Genomic DNA, 15461 nt, shown 5'->3' with positions numbered 1-15461 from the left:
TTTTTTAATAGAATAAAGCTCATGCTGTTTTAATGTGCAAATAAATGTTTTTGAATTTCAATACACTTGTATGCTTTCCTGGCTCTTTGAGAAGTATTTTGCAAGATACCTAGATTAATTACTGTTGGAAAAATACAGACGTGACTTTTATGAATATAGGCCTAGTACAGATCTGTTGGTTTTTGCTACAGTGCAAGACATGAGGCCTAGGAGAGATTTGCTGCTGATTGCCAGGAGGACAGATCCCAGATCTCAGTCTCCCCTCCTGTAAAATGAAGTGGCTGGACTGGATTCTTTCCTCTACTAAGAAGTTTCCATGAGCCTGTGTCTTTTGTTTATATTCAGGAGTATTAGCAATGTCAGATTAAATACTGAATACACCTCCCTTCCCCGAAGCAAAGTGCACTATGTGCTACATAAGATTTAATTATCTGATTCTTCTTTCTGATCCAACAGGCAATTTTTGTGTTGCATCTTTCCCAGCAACCTGGAAGGTGTTTTTAGCCATAGGTGGTGCTGTTGCACCTTCTAACAGTCTTAATATTCCTTTTGCAAAAGAAGGTTTAACAAATGTTATTTTGTTTTGATTCCGTTGCTTAGTGCTTCAGAATAGCACAATGTCCATTATGTCTGTCTACCTGGAAAAATTATTCTGCTTATGTCTTAGACTTTTTCTGTCATCTCGCTGTGAACATTTCAGACTTGCTGTGCAAACAATGGCAAAATCGGTCTTTTCTTCCAGTGTTAGCAACCAGTGAGCTGGAATTTTATAAAGCAGCTAAGAGCGGCCTCTGGAGCACCTTAAAGCTGAAAAGTGTACTGAGTTCCCTGAGTATTGACCCAGCAGCTGTGTATCATTTGTTGGGAGGTGATTTTGTACATATAAGAAGGGGTGTAGTTTTTTGTCTTGGGTTTGCGTGCACGTGCTGCCACTGAGCCACGTGAGCCTGAGTCAGTTTGCTCTGAGTTATTCCCTCGTCTGTGAGATGGGAACGCTCTTATCTGCTTTGCAGAAATGTGAGAATTAGAAATTATGTAAAGTGTTTAGCACAGTGGGAATGTCAAAGGGCTCATAAAGTTTAGCTCCTGTTTTGTATGAAGCCATCATTTTACAGTCTTTGGCAGTTACTAAGAAACAGGAAAATAAGAAAAGCTGGTTTTATGCTGAAAGATATTTGAGGAGGTTCCATAGTTCCTATACCCATAATTTAGCATCAGCAGGGTCAGGACAGTTACACAGTCCCCTTGAACCAATGTTAAGCCACAGAATTCTTTGTTACTTCATATATATTGGGGCTTAAGGGGACCCAATACCTATACACATGTTTTCTCCAGCAGCCAACTGAGAGATGACACAGAAGAACAGGCAGGCGATAAATGTCTCCTGCATTACTGATGAAGCCACGTTCTCCATGAACTTCAGGGCTGTGGGAAAATGCGTGTCATGATACTGTGCCCCAGAACTAGAGACTCATGCAGTCCCAGTTAGCTCTGGGCCACAGTGAGCCTTCCCTTAAGAGGATCTGCCCCATCATGCACAGGGCTGCCCTGCCATGGAGCTGAGCATCCCGGGTGCTTCCCAATGGTGGCCAACACTGGAGGGAAAGGAAAGGTTTCATATGCCCTGCTTGTCGACCCGGACTCACACCTCAATCTGTTAGTGTGAGGAGGGCTAGCCGTTGTCCAGGGGTCAGGGGTGTGAAGGGAAAAACACTCTCCATGGACCAGATTGTGGAGGAGGCATCCCTTCCCTCAGTTTAAACAGGTGGTGGGATGCAACAGAAGGGTGCTCCCCAAGATTTTATAAGAGGGGAAATAAGGATTTCCTTTGGGACTCAGACTAGCCATGAAACACAGATGATGATTAGAAGGGAGATTTGTAAATCACTTTCTTATTAAATTCACATTTGTTGAGCACCAAAAATGTGCTACATTCTTTTCTGAGCGTTTTACAGAAATGAATCCTTCAATCTTCACAACAAGTGAGTAAGGAAGGTTTGATAGTTATCCCAGGTTTACAATGTGGAAATTGAGGCACGGAGAGAGTAAGTAATTTGGCCAAAGTCACAGAGCTAGTAAGTGACAGAGCTGGTATTTAAACCCTGGCTGTCTGGTTTCCAGGCTCCCAGGGATGGGCTTTGGGTGTTTAGAGGTATCTGCATCCCTGGATCTCTGTACCTCTGTGCATCACTTAGCCCAGAAAGGACAGGGAAAGGAGAGATACACAGGTACTCACAGTCGTGTCTCAGCCACAGTCCACGGACAGTGCACTGTGATTGGCGTTAAATGTCTTCTGGGCAGCAGATCTTTTCGTATAACAGAAATTTAGTCCATTGAGTTAATCTAGAAACCCTTCCTGCTCTGCTTCTGTCCACTCTTGTCATGTGACTGCCTGCCTGTGATTGGGCTGTTGAGGAGAATCTGTACTCATGGTTGAACTCTGATATTTCAGTCTGGTTTGTAGTTTCACATCTCCTGTTACATTAATAGATTAAATTTCTGGTTTTCTTGCATCAGTCTCTCATGAGTTTGGTTAATTTGAAACCAGTCCATGGGAGCCCAGGGGTGATGACGGTATAATTTCTGAGCACGTTGTGGCACTTCTACCTGTGCGGACCTGCGTGGAAGATTTCTGCACAGCAGTGACCCAGGCACTCAGCTGTAAACGCTGGGCGTGCTTGCTGTTAGATAGTACATTATTCCCAAAACAGGGACCTGGCTGATCTGGTGGTCTGCTTTGTAATGAAGATATCTAAAGAATTTATCTTGTTCCCCTCTCCCCATGTCTCCCCTAAAGGTAAACTAAGCCTTTTTACTCATTGCGGATTCTACAATCTCTGCCTCATCCCATCTTTCACGAAGTTCCTCCTTACTATCACACAACTGTTAAAGACTATTTCCTTTGATTATACACAATAAATATGGGAGCATTTGAGAGGTTCTTGGAGTTGGCTCCCTAATCCCTCTCGCTTTCTTTCCTTTTTCCACAGTCTTGAGTAATTCATTCCATGTTGGTAAGACTTTTGCCAGCCAGAACCCACAGTTCCAGGTGAGAAGGATGCAGACTTTATCTCTCCTACCCGAGGGAGAGAGAGAAGAGAATTGAGGTCTGCTCCCCCGTGGTCCCTTTCTGCCCCAGGGCCACTCATGTTCACCTGCAGCCTTCTGGCCTCTGCTCAGAAGGCCTCTGTCCCAGGACTGACTGCAGCCTTTTCTTCCCTTGTCTATATTTCCTGTGCCTTTCAGAAGTTGGTCTCTTCTCTGCAATTCAACCCTGGCAGATGTGATGGTGGTCAGCGAGCTGGTGGGCAGTCATTTGGTGACTCCCAGGAGCCATGATGATTCTCCTGATTCTCTCATTCGGGGTTACAAATCTGTCGAGCACCGGAGGAAGCCCATTCACGTGAGGTCAACACAACATCACATCACTTTCATTTTGTTTTTGAATTTTCAGTGGAGAAAGTATTTGTAGGAAACTGTTCCAGATTTTCGGCCGCCTGCTTTCCTCACCATTATTTCCTTTTTGGCTCTGGCGCTTGTTTAAAGAACCAGGTTACTTCTCTGGTCATTTGTAGCAGCTGGGCTTGCCGAATCCTTGATCTGCATTTGAAGCAGAATGCTTCTTCGTGATGTCAAGCTGATTTTCCTTGTCATGCCTTAATAATTTGTGTACACTCATCAACTGTTTCAAGTGAAATGCTCTTTTCCAATTTCGGTTAACTCACATTTGCTGAACTCCTGCTTTCATGCTGAGGGCAGTTTCTTCTTCCTGTAATAAAATTTAGCAATTTGCATTTACTATGGGAAGGTAACTGGCTGGAGGTGCTTTTTTTCTTACCAGTTTTAATAACAATTCACCCATTAAAATGTACGGCGGTTTTTACTCTATGCCCAGAATTGTTCATCCCAGTCAATCTTAGAAAATTTTCATAACCCCAACAGGAAGCCCCTTACGCATATGCAGACATTCCCATCTTCCCCATCCTCCCACAGCCCCAGAAAGCCACTTTTCTCTCTCTGTGGATTTGCCTGTGCTGGAAATTTCATGTAAATCTAGTTACTTCATGTAAGTGGAACCATCTATTGTGACTGACTTCTTTCACACTGAGTAACGTTTTCAATATTTGTCCAAGTTGTGGCCTGGGTCAGTATTCTATGCCTTGCTATTGCTGAATAATATTCCACTGTATGGCTGGGCCCCTCTGTTTACCCATTCATCACGTGATAGACATTTGTGTTGTTTCTGCTTTTTGGCTGTGATGAGTAATTGCGCCGTGAATATTCCTGTAGGAGTTTTTATATGAACATTTGTTTTCAGTTCTCTTACGTGTGTGCTCAGGAAGCAAAATTGCCTGGTCATTCAGAAACCAAATGTTCAACTCTCTAAGGACCTGCCAGGCGTTTTTCCAAAGTGGCCAGGCTGTGTTACATCCTCACCAGCAACGGCTGTGACCTCTGCATCTTCTGTGTCCTCATTAGTGCTTGTTACTCTTTTTTTGATTATAACCTATTGTAGTGAGTGTGAAGCGGTTTCTCCTAGTGGTTTTGACTTGATTTCCCTTACAGCTAATGATATTGAACATCGTTTCTTTGTGCTTATTGGCCATTTGTATATTTTCCTTGAAAAATATTTTTCAGATCCTCTATTCATTTTTTAATTGAGTTGCCTTCTTATTGTTGAGTTGTAGGAGGTCCTTTTTTTTTTTTATAGATACAAATTCCTTATCAGATAAATGATTTGAAAAAATTTTCTCCTGTGTGTTGTTTTTTCACTTTCTGTATGGTGTCATTTGAAGCAAAGTTTTTAATTTTGATGAACTCCAATTTATCTCTGTTTTCTTTTTTCCTTGTGCTTTTGTGGTAATATTTAATATCTGAGGTATTTTATTTAACCTTTTATATATAAAATAACTTAATTATTAGGACCGTTCTAGGAGACGGGTGTTGTTGTCCCTAGTCTATGGATAGGAGACTGAGATTCAGAAAATTTCACTGACTTATCAGTGTCAAAGCTACACAGTGCTGTTGGAATTCAGACCCTCATGTTTGTCCCAAGTATCTGTGATCCTCACCACCATGCTCCACTCCTTCCTGAAACCGTTAATGAAAAAGCCTTTAATTTTTTGATTTCTTGTTAGTTTTTGTTTTTCTCATTGGGGCCTCATCTCCTCATTTCCTTAAAGAGATCAGTGTAGGTTTATTTTAGGTCTCTTGTAGGCAGAAGCATTGCTATCAGTTAACTTCTATATTACTCACTCCACAGTGATGGCTGTTGCTAGTTGACCTAATGAAGTCTTGCTTTAGTCTTTCCTTCTCATGACACTAACAACAGAGTCATGACTTACAGAATGCTTAAAGAAGAAAGTACTTGATTGATTTTATTTTGCTAACCAATCAAACCAATCAAATAAATACCTGGTGTTGAAACATACGGTAAGCCCTCCAGAATAGGGTCACTGTCTTCCTTGTGTTTCATTTGTTTGGTCACAGTGTCTGGATAGTGCCTTGCTGTCCAGCAGTTTTGTTAGGATACGGTGCTTGTGAATCATTCTAAGGACAGAATTTTGACAACAGACTGTGTTGTTCATTTCACGGGGGAAAAGTTAATATAGAAATACTGCTCAGATCTATTTTAAAATTAAGTTTGGAAATTTGAGAAGAGTTCAAGAAACCATACAAAGATCTTTTTCACTAATTTTAGATCTATCTTAGACAAATTATGGTTACATAGCAGATTAACTTATCAAGTAGATTTGACAAGAGGAGTGTATTATTGATTATTTGTTTTAGTTGAAATATTCTATCTGGGATAAAATATTCAGTGCCCATAAATGAACAAATATGTTTGTGTTTCTATGCAACATGGGAGTAGACTTCATATGTTTTTTATAATATATATGACTGTGTGTTTTAATCTGTCTGTCAGTGTTTTTATAGTTTTTCAGCAATGTTGTAACTTTGCAATTCTTCTAAGAAAATCACCTCAGATTCTAGTGCAGTTTGTACTGTGTATGCTGTCTTATGCATGGGATTCCACTGTCCCCTTAGTGAGGAATTTCCTCTTCTATTGTGTTAGTATCAGATTTAAAGGAACTGTGATTTCTAGGCCTTTGCTTTCCATGTGTTTGCACTTGGGTGTCAATCACAATTTTCCCTTTCTTGAGTTTTCATTGTTCAATTAGAATTTTTGAAAATAACTTAATTTGTTGCATCGGTCTCCCTAGAAACTTGATGTGTTTGTGCTTTTCAGTTTTCAATTAATGAAAAATGTAAATACACTCTTGTTTTTAAGTAGTCCTTTTTCACTAGATATTTGTTTACCTCTTTATAGTTAAAATATTTTTTTCCCAATGAGTGAATCGGTGTGTATATTTTAAAAGAAACCTTACTTTTTATTCTTTTTATTGTAACAGTTATATTCATTGTAGAGAATTTAGAAAATAAGGATAAACACAGTAATAACTTCACAATGGCCTCTAATCTCACCTGGAGATACAGTTGTAAGGATTGAAATTGAGAATTACAAGTCCTCTTAAATTGTTCTTCTTTTTCAAGTACGATTTGGTTACTGAGACCCTTGAATTCCCATATGAATTGTAGCAGCAGCTCGTCAGTTTCTGCAGAGGCGCCCGCTGGGATTGTGATCGAGACCATGTTGAATATACGGATCGCTTTGAGGAGCACTGCCATTCCAAGAGCTCTGACTTCTGATCCAGGAATATGCGTGGTGTGTCTGTCCAGTTATTTAGGTCTTCTTTAATTTTTTTTTCAACAATGCTTTGAGTTTACAGAGTTTTATTTTACTTTTTGTTTTTTGCCTTTATACTGAGGACAAGTGTGCAAAGTACCAGAATCAGAAGTGTATTTGAGCCCCGCCACTTGCTGCCACAATGGTCGCTGCGCTCTTGCTTCACCCGCTCTACAATCTTGCACAGAATAGGACCTCAGTAACTCTCTCTCTCTCTTGAATGATTGTATGATTGTTGGATGATGCTTGAGAGTCCTTGTGATGATTTTATTTCCCCAGCCTTTCCCCACTTCTTTACTATGCCCTTTCTCCTCCTTTCCTCCAGCCTGGGTTTCAGTCTACCTGTGGCATTGATTTTTCTTGTCTGTAGACACTACCTTTCACTGGTTCACGATCATTTTACATGTGGGCTGTGGAAAATTGCTAGATGTCAAGAAAGAGCCAATCGATTGCATGCTAGTATTTTTAGAGTGTGTTACTGTTTTATCGATTGAAATTAAATCAGGCTGACCCCCTGAGCCCTCCCGTGAGCTGTTTTCGCCTTCCTACAGGTGATACTGCTCTGGTTGCTGAATGTGCCCTTTCCCCAGACTTGGTTTGGGAGTTAAGTCACCATCAGTGGAGCCCTCTCTTTAAAAGATGAAGAGAACATTTGCTCCTTCTCCCTGGTTGGGGACTTGGATGAGATGAGGTACCAGATAAAGAATGGAGCCCCACCTCATTCTAACACCCGCTCGTTCCATTCCTTTCTCCAGGGAAAAAGAGAACAATTCAACAATATAAACATTGATTGTGAGCTAATGAGATAGACAGGACAACCGATCATTTATTAAATATCCTTTCATGCCAGAAACAAATGTATTATACACACAAAAAGCACGCAAAGCACGGTAGTAACGTGATTACACACGTGGGTCCGAGTTCGAGTCCTGCTCTAGAGTGACCAGTCCTGAGAGATGGAGAAATGTTAGGTCAGCTTAGCTTCTCCCGGACTTGTTTGCTGTCCTGCAAAGACGGGCTTGCTAGGGGTCCCTCCCCCTTAGAGGTGCTGTGGGGTGTAAATGGCGCGTTGGCAGCCCGAGCACAGCTGCTCATTCCTCGTAAGGGCAGGATAGCATAGCTTTTGTGATTACGGCTTTAAGACCGTCCCGTGTAGACTCTTAGTGCTCCGAAGGGATGCCTTGTGGTTTGGAGATGGGATTCTCACTTCTGTAAATACCCAAGGATTGTGTTATTGGGCCGTGCTGATTTGAATCTATTCTTTAGAAAGTACATATTGTAGATATATTTTTCAAGCATGCATGCTTTTTTCTTCTATTATTTATAGTTCTACCCTCTCTCTTGGTGTGACTTTTCATGGAATCCAGGAAACAGTCCTAAGCCACCTGCCTCTTCACACTTCTCCGTGGTGGTTTTCTTCCCTGACTAGAAGAGGGTTCTGCATAGGAAATTTTCTTTGTTCCCCTTTTCTTGGAGTCTCTCTGTCTGTCTGCCCATCTCTCACCTGTCCATCTGTCCATTTATCTACCCACTGAATCTTCTGACATGTTCCAAAAAGCATTTCAGGCAGCTTACAGAAGAACAGATACCAAATAAACAGGTGAGAAAATGGGGCCAAGTTCAGACAGTGAGGCTAGGAGGCAAGCCTGTGTGAGTGTTGCAGGCATCAGAGACACGCGTCTGCCCTGTGATTTATAAGATTGACAGCAACAGTGTGCCTGAGGCTCCCAGCAGACACAGGGAAACAGGGTTTGTGGGAGATGCTCACTGGCTGTGAAATAAATAAGTGGCTGAGGAGAAGCCCAGCCTTTCCAGCTACTAAGGCTTAGGAGAATATTTTGAGTTTCTTCCAAAATCAGAATATTGCATCTTTTCTTTTTTCAGAGATCTATGTATAGATTGTTACATTCTATACCTGGAAATTTCTCCAAAACTGCTTCCCACATGAGTCCCATGGCTCGGGAATGGGGTGGTTCTGCTCATTGACGGGGGTTGGTCAGAAACAGAAAATGACAGCCTCAAAGGAGCCTGGGATTTGTCAGTTATGTTTTGTCAGTACTGTAGAGTTCAAACTCTTTCACAGTATCTCTCCATCTGAGGCGGCAGCGTGCTCTCTTACCAGCATCAGGAGCTCAGGACCACAGGATGGTGCGGGCTGAATGCACTGCCGTCAAGACAGCTGTGCTAGTCACTGCAGGTGTGGTTCTTTTACATACGGCATTTCATGTTCTTTACTAGAATGTTTCAACAGGGAGTTAATTAACTGAGTCAATTCACATTTAATAAATATGATGCTTTGTTGAAAAGACAGTTATAGGCAGAATATAAGCTGTGAAGACTTTAAAAACGGTTTCATTACTGAAATTTCTGTAGGGAAGATACACAGTTTATCTTATTTATGCCTCTCTTTTAAAGTAACAAAGAAACAAGACAGAAAAGGCAGAGGATGGTTTCTGTTCTTCCTCTCCGCTTGCAGGTGCCCTCACCTCCAGTAGCATCCATCCAGACACCAGCACTGACACTGGCCGTGCTCAGAACTGCCTCAGACCTGAAGACACAACTGACAAATAAAAGGGGGCCACGCCCTGTTACAGCAGGTGCTCTCACTTTGTGGGTCCTTATGTAACTGCACGATGTTAATCAGGATCGCCCGTTCTACATTGTGTAGCGCTGCTGCGGTGTCTCCTAGTTACTTGTTACTGTAAGTATTCATGTATTATTCCCCAATGCGTGGTACTACACGCCTAAAAATGCTTTTTTCAGATGAAAAATAATTTGCTTTTAATATAATAAGTCTGAAAAAAGGGGCAAAATAGTCTATCCTGGTCCCGCTACTGAGAGATAATAATTAACAATTTAACATTTATTTTCTGTTCTTTTCGTCAGTGTGTATCAGCTCTGTCATAAAAACCAGTGAGCACTCTGTCCCTGTTTACTGTGCGGAGATCTCCATTTTCCATTCGGCTTATTACATGTTTTTCTACAATATTCTATCTCCCCTGGCATGATTTTTAATGACCAGTGTAGCATTCTGTCTTAAGGAATGCATCGTCCATTTTACTTCGGACTTAAATAAACTTTTAAATTCCAAGTATACTTAACTGAAATACTGAAAAGAGAACTGTGGTGGTACAGGAAGGCCCCTAACTCCCTTCCCATTATTTCCTGAGAGTAAAAGCTGTGGAAAATTTGGTATATATATTTCATGACCTTTATGCCTATGAGATACATATATATACACATATGAGAAATCAATGTATAGGTGTGTGTATATATGATTTATTTAAAAATGAGACCATACTATATGTTTTTCTGCAGCTCGCTTTATTCACTCAGGGGTATATCATAGACGTCCTCCCACTCCAGACTCACCCGGTCCTTTCAGATAGATTGGAGGGGTCTCCTGATGTGCGGGTGTTGTCTCTTGTCCACGGACACATTTGGTGGGAGAGTGCTGTGGACAAGGCCCTGGACCACGGCGAAACGCCGGCTCCCTCAGCGCCCGCAGCTCGCCTTGATTTACCGTAACATTGTCTTAATGGTGGACAGTTAAGTTTTCTCCACTTTCCACTGTCAGAAAGAATGTTTGACTTGCATCCTTCTTGTACAGACATTCCTGTGATCTTGTATGTATATTCCTTTAGTTAAGGCTTCTGGAAATTTAGTCCCTGGATGTGACACTTACATTCATCACAGACTCCTTTCAAGTGACTCTAGAAATTCCTTCTCCATTGGGGAATGAAAAAATGCACAATTACTTATGTAACCAATTCTCTATCGCTGGATATGATTTCACTTCAGTTTTTCTTCCCACCTTTGTAAACAGTGCTGTGTAAATGCCCTGATGGATACATCTGTTTGGACTGATTGTTTTTTTTCTAAAGGAAACGATTCCTGGAAGTGGAGTTGAGTCAGTGTGTATGTACGTTTTTCAGAGTTTACATATCCATTGATATGTCATCCTCTGAAAAAGTCGCTTATGATTTGTTCTCACACAGATGGACACTAACTAGAATATCTTAAAAATATTCGCCAATATGATAAGCAAAAGTTCTTTTTCATTGTTTTTGTTTGCATTTGATGACCAGTGAAGTTTTGAGCTTTTTTCACTCATTAGCCTTTTGAATTTTTTAAAATGAATGATTCATTTTGTCCTTTGCAAACATTTAAGTGAGGGAGCTTCTTGTTGCTTTGTGACAGCTCTTTGTATGTTATGAAAATTTACTTCGTGATTTCATCAACATGTATCACAGAGCTTTTTCTTGTCATTTTTTCCTTTCATTTTGTTCAGAAAGTTTTTTATTCTTGTTGTGGCTCAAACTACTCTTAAGATAGTAAATGTCTTCCTTATGGGTTTTATCTTTGACATTCTTAGAAATACTTCCTTATAATGGAATAAATCTCTTCTGTAGGTTTTTTTAATCTCTAAGGTGGTGATTGTAATAGTACTTGTTATAGTGAGGAGAAGTTGAGTTAATAAGAGCAAAGGGTTGTATTTGCTGTTATTAGTACTTTTTAATATTTACATCACTATGTGCAATTTATCTTGTGGTCATTATGACAGGAATAGAATTTATTCTTTCTAGGTGATTCTGATTGTCCCAGGACAATTATTGAATTCATACTTTTCTCTTTGATTTGAAATCCCACCTGTACAAAATAATTACATACACTAGAGTCTCTTTTTGAACTCATGGTTCCTTTCTGTCAATCTCCCTTCCTTACTCCAGCACCATATCTTACATATTGTAAAAATTTATTTAATCACTGGCAGTCTGATTTTTTTTTGATTCTTTTCTTCCATCCCAAATTTTCTTGTCTAGTATTATGACTTTATTATTCCTGAACAGTTCCAAAATATTTTGTTGAAGTTAAAAAAAATCAGATTGGAATTTTCATGGGAGTTTTTAGTAAGTTTTGAATTATTCTTAGGAGAACTTACATCTTTACAAAACTGCTTTCCTCCATGCAATATGTTTATGTCTCTACATTCATACCTCTTACTTTAACACTCAGTATAGTCCTGAAGTTTCTCCATTAAGAACATGGGCATTATTTTTGAATTTATTCCAGTTTATTGTTTATGTTTTTGTTAATTTTGTGAGAATTTTTTGCTATTATATATTTAAATGCTTAAAACTGACATTTAGAAAGGAAGATTCGGTTTGTCAATACTCAATTTGTAACTTGTCATTTAAAATTGTAAGTATTAAGCACTTGTTCCAGAATCCTTTCTTTTCTGTTTTTAAAAATTTGTTTCCAAGATTCTCAAAATGGTCATAGCTAAGTAGTAGTATAGGTGGGGAGACAGATGGAGAGAGGTAGTGTGGCTCATGTACAGACTGTGAGCAGTTTCATGGCTGCCTTTAGGCTGGAGAAGCCGCAGAAGAGCCCAGGTTAGACCGGGGGTGGCTTTTTATGCACTTGAAAGCCAGCTTTCCTGCCTGTATGGTGAAGCCTGGTGGGCGTGGCAGGTAGATGATCAAGGTCCGATGGAGGTCATTGGCTGCACAGAGCGCTGTGTCTGTGAGAACAGGCTAACATTACCATGGGAAATGCTTGGCTCCAGGAACACTGCAGGGGAGCTGGGGAGCCTGTGTGTTAAGGATTTTCCAGTCCTGGGAGTGGGAAGAGCAGACTCTGCATTCAGATCTGAGTTTGAATTCATCCTCTTTAGTTTACTGGTCCTCTGACTTTTGTCAAGTTATACATCCACTTTGAACTCCTGTTTTCTTGTCTCTTAAAACAGGAGAATTACGGCCTGCTGCTAGAGTGTTTGATCAGTGTAAATGATTTGTGTCTATAAGATGCCACGTACAGCCACAATCTCAGTGAGAAATGGGTTGTCGCCTCTTCTTCTGCAACTCAGTGCTCGATAAGACATCGGGGGAAAGCCAGTCCCTAATTTGTTGTGATGCAATGAGGAACAAAATTAACGTCTTGCCTTTCCCTAGCAGTATTCTTACTTCTTTGTTTCATTTACCTCTTTCCTCCTTTACTCTCCCCTTTCACCTCCTCCACCAAAAGAGACTGAGACTGTCTGAGAACACTAGATTCAAATTACTTTAAATGTTGGCTCATCCCCATGAAATTACAGTGACATTAAAAAAAATCTGTACACATCCCAGATGATTATATTTGATTTATACACACACACACACACACACACACACACACACAATCAGGATGCCTCCCGTTTGCTGAAGGAGAAGGACCACTTTTTCTGAGTTTTCATTCACTGAGCGTGAGAGGAAAGTCTCTTAAGCAGAAATTCACCTGGCTTCGTGCATGGTTTTTTAAATTGGATTTCTGCTTTGTGTCCATAGAAATATTCTCCTATTAGAAGAGGGGAAGTGGAGACATAGATATTCTGCTGAGATATTGGTGTCATCATATTTGAGTTGGAAAGGACTTATGACAGCATAGAGTTGTAACTTTTTATGGGTGAGAATCCATGATAGTGTAACTTGGACAAGAACCCGGGTCTTCTGTCTTCGTGTCCACTTGGATGAAGAGGCAACTGGGTGGGGGATGGCAGGGATCCTTCTTGCTTGAGTTCCAGGGTCTTGTTAGTTTTCATTGTTCAGCTGCCTTTAGTTTATGTCCATGTGGCCTCTCATGGGAAGGTCACTATGTCCTGATAGATTGAGTTTCTAATCAGCAAAAAGGTCTGGACCCACTAATGGTTCCCAGAGATTTTCTGCTGACCTGCTGACACTTTATATACATGAGACCTAAGAAATTGCTGGATATAAAATCCTTAATGTTATCATTTGCCCTCGAGTTCCATAGGAATGGAGTGCTGTCTCAGGCTGTCTAAGGCTAGATCTGAACAAATATAGGGTGATAGGCTGCACAGCTGGACCCTCCCCAGTCTAGTGGGATTTCCACCTTAGTTTTTAGAATCAGGCAGATTAGTTCAAATCTTGCCTTTACCATTTATTAGCTTTGTGACCTTGAGGAAGTAACTTTACTTTTTGAGGGACCAATTTTCTTTATCTGTAAATAAGTTCAGTATTTATTTTAGGGTTTTTGTTTTAGAATTGAATGAATCAATTCCTTCATTTATTCCTAAAATACAGATCACATGGTTCTATGCTGGTGCCTTATTAGTTGATTACTAAGGGACTCAGCAGTGAGAATGTGGGTGAGGACCCCTGGATAATAGAGCTTATATTCCAGGATATGCTTGTAAAAGACTGGATTGCAGTGGATTTTTAGTAAATGTCCACTCCATTCCTAATCCCCATTGATTGTGTATATATCTTTATACTAATATATGAACAATTTTTTATTGCAATTTGTCTCTGTAGTATTTAAAGTATGTAGCTATAACAAAAATACGTGAAATAAAATTATCTGAGTTTTATTTTCTTTTCAATAAGCAAAACAAAATAAAATAGAAAAGAAAAGAAAAAGTTTTGAAGGAGTAGAAATAATTTTATTTCCGTGGAATCAACTCCCTATGTTAGGTTTTTCGGTTGTGTTCTTAAACAGCATATAAAATTGACAGGTTTTGTGTTCAGTGTTGATAGCTGGGTGAGTATAGTTTCTTTTTGTGGTTGACTTTGATGAATTATTTGCACTAGATCATAAGTAATGTGCATGTTACATATTGGAAACGAGGAAACAGTGGAGACATACTACCTCCAATGCAGTCATTTTGTTACCGAGTCCAAACTCATTCTGCTCACCAAATGACAGGCCAATAAACCGGGAGATGAGGTGTTGGAGCAAGGAATAGTGACTTTATTTGCAAAGCTGGCAGATCCAGAAGATGGCAGACTGATGTCCTGGAGAATCATCTTCCACAAGTCAGAATTGAGTCTTCTTTTATACTAAAAAGGGGCGGGGTTTTGATTGGTTGTTGGAAACTTCTTGCTGTATGAATTGCTTGTCCTTTGAATCCGCTGTTCTTGCAGCTGTCCATGCGGATCAAATCATGTTGCCTCTGTGAAAACACCAAAAAAAAAAAAACAAAGGTTATTCCCTATTTTGCAACTTGCCATCTCTACATAAGTGCAGATGAATTAGCATCCTTCAAGATCACGGCCAGGAGAAGAGGCTGTCCTGGATATTTCAGTCTAAAGGCAACTTTCTTTTACAAATGGTGCAGAGCTAGGAAGTCTGAGCCTAGAAAACAGGGCACAGGGTTAAAGCCAAAGGAACAGACCTAACATGGGGTCAAAATTGTTCTTTTCTATTACAATTCCCTTTTCTGCTTCATAGATAATTTTAGTAAGAAACATGAGCAATTTTGTATTTTTGCTTCTTAATAACCGATAAGTGGGCCAACTATATTTTTGTGAGCAGGGATGCTGTGCGGGCATAGGGGTCACAGCACACTCTTGTTGGGGGTGGCCGACCCTGAAACATGTCTGATGCCACGTGAGTGTTGGTGAGGGTCCCCCTAGCCAGCGGCACTCTTCAGGAAGTAGCATATGTGCTTTGACTTCTTGAGACCTCATTTTCGGCTGCAGGAAATTTTTTCAGATACTGCGATTGAAAAATCACTCCAGCTGGGGATAATTAGGGAAAAAAGGAAAAGGAAAAGAGTTTGGAGTAGAGTAGAAGAGAAGGACATAAGATCACGGAGCTTGAGTGCTTGGCAGCGGGGCCTCGGGAGAGAGGGGAGCAGAGGTGGGGAGGGGCCTGACCCCGGAACCAGCTCCTGCACCTGTCCCCGTGCCCAAGCCACGTAGCTTCCAATGGG

The sequence above is a fragment of the Camelus bactrianus genome, chromosome 1 (assembly GCF_048773025.1).
Source record: "Camelus bactrianus isolate YW-2024 breed Bactrian camel chromosome 1, ASM4877302v1, whole genome shotgun sequence".
Taxonomy (NCBI): Eukaryota; Metazoa; Chordata; class Mammalia; order Artiodactyla; family Camelidae; genus Camelus; species Camelus bactrianus.
This window is presented reverse-complemented; position numbering follows the sequence as displayed.